The following is an 8,671-nucleotide window of genomic DNA, read 5'->3' as shown; positions in this document are numbered from 1 at the left end:
TGGCAATGTTAATTGATGTTCCATGAGTTCCAGGCCGTAATCGCTGCTAGTGCTAAGTAACTCATTGTATTGTTCTTCTTCCCTAGTGGTTAATTTTTCAAAACCAAGATTTCTTCTTTCTGAATTAATCCAATCTCTGAATAATACGGAAATCTTTAGGTTGTCCTCCGCTAATGAATGTCTATGATCTCCGATTTGAAATCTTGCCGCGCTAAAAGCACTATCCGATGCTACTGATGATGCTTGAATAAAAAGGATATCTTAGGCCATTATTGAAAGTGTTGGAAAAGTCTTGCCACACTCCCTCCACCCTGTCAAAAGTTGTTCGTTGCCTTCTTCGTCTTTAATACTTTCCAACCCTTGATTAAGATAAGAATCAAGTTAATAATCAATAGATGAATCAAAACCTGTTATATCATCCATATCTTCCCATAGAACTTCTACTCTAAACTTAGAAGTAGAAGGAGTAGTTTCACCACCTGTTGTTTTCATAGATTTATATTTATCAAACATTGATCTAACATAAGAGTATATGTTAGCTTGACAGTTTTCGAGAGATAGTTATTCATTTCCTTGAATTGCTAAATTCTCATAAATTTTACGAACAAGTCCCTTTGTACCTCTTAATTTTAAAGATGGGCTAAGTATAGTAGAAATTAAATAAACTTGGGGAATAGGGAAAAAAAACTTTTTAAACTTTGTAATCATTTCATTAATGGCCGGTGCATTAGTTGGATTAGTTTTATACTTACCAAATACAATAGAAATTTCACAAATATACCATAATATTTGTGTAACAGTAGGATAATATATACCAGAAAATTATTCTGTAGCATAATAAAAATTTTCTAAAATTTAGTAAGCAATTGGAGTCGTTGCCCAACGGCTAGAATTCAAAAAAAAAAAAGGACGCAAAACAGGCGGGACGGGACGGGACAGACGGAATGGGATGGGACGAAACGGGATGAAATGGCCATTCCGTCCCATCCCGTATGCCGTTTAACATGGACCCATCCCGTTTAAAATTAAACCGTTTAAAATTAAATGGGACGAGACGTTGGACAACCTTAGACTACTATTACAAAAGAAAGAAGAGAATAGCCCGGGAAGATTACTTAAATAGCCGCAAGAAAAACGCTGCAGTATTAAACCGACTCGAGGAATCATACAAATTAATGTTGAGAGTTTCATATGATGATAAAAAAGGAAAAGAATCTCAGGTGATTATAGAAGGCTGCAGACAGAAAATTTATTTTATGTCATAATCCTAAAAGAATGGGGGTATCAAGTTGTCTTCTTCAACAATGTTACTTATTTATTATACTCCTTCTGTCCTGATTTACGCCACACTTTTTTTTCGAGATTCAAACTTATTAAATTTGATTGAGTATTTGAGCATAAAATCTTTAAGTTTTTCAAAATAAAATTACATATTTGTAAGTTATACTATACTCACAATAACCAATAATTTAAAATATTTAAAAGACATATAAAGAAATTACGGTCAAAGAACAAGAGTCAAACGACGTGAAGTTTGACTAATATTTTAAAATATTTTTTTTTATTATATGGACATAAGAAAAATTGTAACTTACAGTATTATTTGTGTAGTTTTAAATATCTAATTTTTTTAAAAAAAATACTAAGTTAAACTAATCCAATTTAATTTTAAAGTTTAGTCAAATTAACTCTCGATGAGCGAAATGTGGCACATAAATTAAAATACGGGGAATATTAAAAAAAGTAAAAATAAATTAAAACTAACCTTAGTATGCTTTAAAGTTACCTACTCGACTATGGTGGATGTTAGTTAAACTCTTTTCCTAAATATGTTAACGAGTCTTGACCTAGTACTTACTGGTCACACATAATTGAAAAGATCAACAGGGATTTTGTGCCGTCGAAGTTGGCATTTTGTTAATTGCACACAACTATATATATACATATTCACTTTATGAACGTTTCATAGTATGATAAATCAAGAACATTGATTGATTAACACTTTTTAGTCATTAATTTGAGAACATTAATGATTAGCACTTTTGAGTCACTTAACAATTCTCACAATAATCAGTAGGAATAAATCAAGTAAAGCACCAATTAATTTTTGGACTCTTAAGGGCTCGTTTGGTACGATGGATAATGGATAATTAATTTCGAGATTAAATTTGAGATGAGTTTATTCCACGTTTGATTGAGATAAAATTGCGGTATAACGAATCTCCGGATTAGTTATTCCGAGATTGTAACTACTAAAAAATCTAGTTTTAGCATCGGATTTTGCAACGGATAGTGTTAGCGACAACGATTTTACCGATGGAATAATGATAGAATTTAGCAATTAGTGAGGGAAAACCTGTTTAGCAACAAAATTAGGTAGTTTAGCGACAAAATTAGGTAGTTTAAAATTAGGTAGTTTAGCGACAAAATTGTTCCGAGGCTAATTCATTTTTTTTTGGGTAGTATATAGTGTTATTTATATCCATGTGGTAAGGTGAAATAACAATCCTGGGATAACTTGTTCCCAAGTTTGGCATGATGAATAAGCAAAAATAATATTAGGATAAAAATATAGTACTGACTTATTCTTTGTTTGATTACTAATCATGGGATAAGTTATCTCAGGATTAAAAATAGTACGAGATAACTTATACCTTCCAGATGGTGGAACAGTAATCCCAAGGTAAAACATTAAAATTGACAATCTCAGTATTAATACAACATACCAAACAATCAGTAAAAAATAATACCAGAATAACTAATCTCAACATAAACAACCAATATAACTTATACTAGCATAACTTGTCTTCAAACCATACGCAGCCCTAAGAATTGAACCAATTAAGCATATTCCGTAACTTCCTCTCACATAAACTTACTACTGAGCAAATTAAACAGACCAATAATTAGACAAAAAATGAACCTAAACACCAGGAAAAGTTTTGGCAAAACTTGAAGAAACATATTCGATCTGAACTTGACAAGTAGGGCAATGAACTGGACCAGTGGGATTACGTTCAGGCGTGTTAATCCAAGACAAATCTCCCAACAACAGATCCAAATAGCACCTCGTATGCATTGAATGTCCACAAGGCGCAGCAACAATAAACAACTCACCGCGAAAATGTGGATAATCACAACAACCAGAACGGAAATTCAAAAGCAACTCATAGTTTTGCCCTAAAGGAATAACAGGTGCCAATGGCAACTGCGGATTAGGCGGTTCACAACCAGATGGAGGCGGATACATGCTGTTGAAATAAATAAAACCAATATCATCAACTAATCGGCGCTTGCACGTTAAGCAATTCAGGTCAGTAATATTTTTAACCTTCATTATAGTATGACGATAGTGAAAGAGGCAGTCGCTATGAACTGGGTGTGCAAAACAGTCAATTGGAAAGGCAATTTGTTCGCAATTATCATCAATGTTTGATGTGTATGGTGATATGCGGAAAGGTTTAGTGCACATTGGGCATCTCTTACCCTCAATAAGAGAATAAAAACGTGGATTTTCCATTGCAAAACTAATGGACAAATAAGAAAAAGAGTGAATATAATGTTGTAAGTAAGAAGAGTTGTACACAATATAATATAAGGAAGACGAGAATAGTCTGTGATTCTGGGAAATAGAGTTAAATAGGTACTAGAAAAGCTGTAGTATTAATTGACGTACCCAAGGAATCAAATAAATTAATGCGGAAATCCCATGTGATCAAAAAAGGACGAATTAAGGCGATTCATGTACCAAACCATTCTTCTAATTTAAGTAAGGCATTTATTTTATGTATCATTCATGGGTCCCACTTACTTGCTTTAGAATATTTATTGTAGTAAAATTTTAGTTATTAAATTTTTCTTTATTTCAATGTAGGACTTTATAATAACTAATAGTTTAGCACTTTTTTTTTTTTTTTTTTTGTATATGTAGTTAGAAGTTTATTATTAATTGGCCTGAATTCTAATTACAATAAATTTTATAAATCTCACTATGCTCGGCAGTGGCAGATGCAGGATCCGCTAAGGGGCTTAAAAAAGAAAAAGTTAAAAAAATTAGAAGGGAATGTAGTCAGTGCAAATTGAAGCAACAACTTCATAAAGGTTTTTGAACCCTCTTGATCTCTTGTCACGACCCAAAATCCAACTAGTCGTGATGACACCTAACATCACCCACTAGGTAAGCCGAATAACAATAATCTGATTCAATTAATATTTAACTAATTCTAATTCACTCCTCAAGGACTGGTAGTACAAATCATGAGTTTCTAAAATTAGAAATTACAAAGCTGGTATGAAAATAAATACACCATCTGTTCGAAATGTACATAAACAGATTTTTATAAATCTAAGGCTACCATGAACAAGAGGCAGTTACAACCAGAATGCAGGTACGTCTTCGAATCCAGCTCCCGTCGATCACAGCAACATCAACATTCAATATCTGCACGCAAGGTGCAGAAGTGTAGTATGAGTACAACCGACCCCATATACTCAATAAGTAACAAACCTAACTTTAGGTTGAAAGTAGTGACGAGCTAGAACAAAGGTCGGGTCCAACACCAATAGCCAACAACAGTCCATAACAAAGTAAAGCAAGTAAAAAAAAAGTAACTCAGAGATAAAATGCTCAACTTAATCATGGTTTCTGAAAATAGTTCTGTCTTTAAAGTGTATCAGTGAAAACTGAAGTCGTTTACCGAAGTTTCCAAAAATATGAGTAAGTTTGAAAACAGTAATTTCCCCAAAAATCCTTTCAACAATAAATAAGAATTTTCATTTCCTTCCAGATAGCCAGTGGAAAATGCATCACTATGCCCATATGCCAATATGTGTGAGAAGTCATGAATGACGCAACATCATACATCATAAGGAAAAATGTATCTCTATGCCTGTATGTCAAGTGTGCATGCCAATGCGATGCACTCAGAAATAAAACCATATGCATACTCTTAGAGTATAATTTCACTCAGTCCTCCCAGTCACTCAGTTCTCACAGTTACTCAATCCTCCCAATCGCTCGGCACTCACACTCAGTAGGTACATGCGCTCACTGGGGGTGTGTACAGACTTCGGAGGGGCTCCTTCAGCCCAAGCGCTATAACAAGCCAATCATGGCATAAATCAGTCAACCATGCTGCGGCGTGCAGCCCGATCCCATAAATACTCAGCCTCACTCAGTCATCAATCTCTCCAGTCTCTCATGTTCTCAATGTCATGAAAAGAATCAGCCCAAAAATAATGATGTGATGTATCAATAAATGGTAACAAAGACTGAGATATGATATGCATATGAATGCGTATGACTGAGTATGTAAATGCAATGTAAGCATATAACTCAATAGCAGAAATGACCTCAGTGGGTCTCAACTGAATAGGCATGTCGTCTAGACATGGTTTCTAATATGGATCGTAGCTCAATAGCTCTAGTACATAGAGATTTCATGGTTACAAATAAGATCAGGTAATTACACAGTACCACATAAGTAATAGAGTTACAATTCATACGGTGAACGCTCACACGCCCGTCACCTAACATGTGCGTCACCTCCAAACAATTCACATAACATGTATAATCAGGGTTCATACCCCCAGCTCCAAGATTAGAGATGTTACTTACCTCAAACCGTGAAATTCTTTACTCTGCTATGCGTTTGCCTCGCAAATCGGCATTTGAATGCCTCGAATCTAATCATAAATAATTTATTTCAGTCAATACAAATTACATGTATTAATTCCATATGAAAATACTAATTTTCCAATAAAAATTCGAAATTGCACCCAAAAGTCACTCGTGGGGGCCATGTCTTGGAATCCGACGAAACTCACAAAATCCGACAACCCATTCAATTACGAGCCCAACCATACTAGTTTCACTCAAATCCGTCTTCGAATCGACATTCAAATCCCAAAAATTTATTTTATGAAATTTATACAATTTCCCCCAAATTTCCATCTCAAACTACTAATTGAATGACGAAAACAATGATATATTCATGCATATTAACCAAATCTGAGTTAGAATCACTTACCCCGATGGATTTCTTGAAAAATCCACGAAAAATCGTCACAAACCGAGCTCCCAACGTCCAAATGTAAAATAATACCTTAACCCTCGGTTATATAGTACCACGTATGATCTCTCAATGTGCGGTCCGCACATTTTCAAGTGTTGTCCGCACATTTCCAAGCTCTGCGGCCGCAATCCAAATTGTGCGGCCGCACTTCACAGTGACTTCTCTACTAGGATTCAGTAAAATGTCCATAAATTTCTGTACAAATGTCCAAATGATTAATGTTATACTTTTCTGGAAACTAGATTCAAAGTACTACAACTTTTGTGTTTGAATCATCTCCAAATGACTTGTAGATTAAAATATATAAATCTCCAAAGTCGGACCAGCGAAATCACCTTTCTGCGGCCGCGAGAAGAATTCTATGGACCGCACAATTCCTAATGCTACAGCACTTCGGGGGTTTGCGGCCGCACTTTTGCACTCTAAAATGTTCCCTCCGCACTTCAACTGTTCCATAACATCGTCAGAGTGCCGAAATGCCCAGACTCGCTCAAAACTCACCACGGAACTCATTCGAGCCACTCGGGACCCCGTCTGAATGTACCAACAAGTCCTAAAACATGATACGAACTTAGTCGAGCCCTCAAATTACATCAAACAACATCAAAAATACAAATTGCACTCTGATTCAAGCCTAATGAAAACTAACAATTTCCAACTTCTACATTCAATACCGAAACCTATCAAATCAAGTCCGATTGACCTCAAATTTTGCACACAAGTCATAAATGAGATAACGAAGTTATTCCAATTTCCAGAATTGGATTCCGATCCCGATATCAAAAAGTCAACTCCCCGATCAAAATTTTAACTTAAATTTTTATTTTAGCCATTTCAAGCCTAATTTAGTTACGGGCTTCCAAATAATTTTTCTGGACACATTTCTAAGTCCAAAATTACCATGCAGAGCTATTGGAATCATCAAAACTCTATTTCGGGGTCGTTTACACATAAGTTGATATCCAGTCACTATTTTAACTTAAGTTTTAAACCTTGGATCTAAGTCTTCCAATTCATTCCAAAACCTCACCGGACCCGAACCAATCACCCCGGCAAGTCACATAACAATTGTAAAGCATAAATTGAGCATTAAATGGAGAAACGGGGTTGTAATACTCAAAACGACCGGCCGAGTCATTACATCTCTAAACTATACTTTTGGGTTGTGGCAAGAAAATTCGAAATATAATATACAGATCACAAAACAGGTTTTGCCTTATACGTACAACGTAAACTTTTGGCAAAAGGGGTTTGGGTGAACCCCCACCCGCCCCCCTAAATCCGCCCTGATGATCAGTGCCCATCTTTGGATGTGGTTTGCTAGTCATCATTAAAGAACAAAGCAAGGTTAAAGGGCATTGAAAGGAATCAAAGGACATTGTTCACACAAACACTTAAAGTTGTCATGACTTTTTATTTAGACATTTGAACTAGGCCTTGAACCGATTAAACACTTATAGCATATTTAAAGTGTATCAATCAAACATATTTTCTCTTAAAATGCTATTAAAAATCTGTTTGCATAATTATAGTCCTATTCGTTTGTCTATGCCCAAAATTAAGCAAGAATTTAATGTAAAATTTGTACTCAATCATTTAAGCATGAGCTTGAGTAATTGAGGGAGGATGGATACTCTAGTTAGACATTTGTTTCATTGTCACTCACATGTGAGAAATGAAGCTGAAGGAAGCTAGAAGTAGAAGGTCAGAGATGGAATTGGATAAGAATGAGAAGACAAAGAAAGAACATAAGATCATCTAAAGATTATATTTGAATTTCCCCTTTTTAAGTTTATTAAAATAGAAAATTTGTGTTTGTAAGCTTTGAATGAATTTGTGATGTTATCAATTGAAGTTTTATTTATAGCCTGTTTGGCCAAGCTTCTCTGTATGCGGTCGAAATTGATTTCGGCCTTCATACGATATCGAGACGGGCTCCGAAGATGGTAGAAGGAGCTTCAGATTGCAGGTATAGGTCAAACATCGAGTTCGAAGTCATTATCGAGCTCGGGTCAGAATTGAACTATGATAAGATGTTATGGAATCGAGCTTAAAGGGCAGAGGCCAACCGATACCGAGCTCGAGTCATTACCAGATCCCGAGTTGGTATCGAGCTCAATCCACATCAATCTCTTAAAAGCAACACCGACCAGCACCAAGTCCGATCAGGCTCGAGCTTACAGACAAGAGCCGTTACAAATGCACTAAGAGAGAGAATCTTGGCGGGAATTAAGGAAAAACTTATTTATCATGGGTTCCCCACTATGTATTTTTAATTATATTTAGAGTAGGATCTTCCCACTATAAAGGGCGTGGTTACATTTCTGTAGAGTCAAGTTTTTCATGCTCACACTGTAACAAAGACATCATACACTCCTATATTGAAGAATTATTCCTCTAAGTTTCATACATTGATTCATCTTGCTTAGTCCTAAAAATCATCTTTTTCCAACTTTGTTTACTTTGCATTCATTGCAATCTGTATTTGATATTTCTATTTATCACTAAGATTTATATTAAGCTATACCATATATCCTTAGAACTACGTACATATTTAACTCTATCCATTTTTTCGGGTAAACAGTTTGGCGCCCACA

The sequence above is a fragment of the Nicotiana tomentosiformis genome, chromosome 10 (assembly GCF_000390325.3).
Source record: "Nicotiana tomentosiformis chromosome 10, ASM39032v3, whole genome shotgun sequence".
NCBI lineage: Eukaryota > Viridiplantae > Streptophyta > Magnoliopsida > Solanales > Solanaceae > Nicotiana > Nicotiana tomentosiformis.
Note: the sequence above shows the minus strand (reverse complement) of the source record.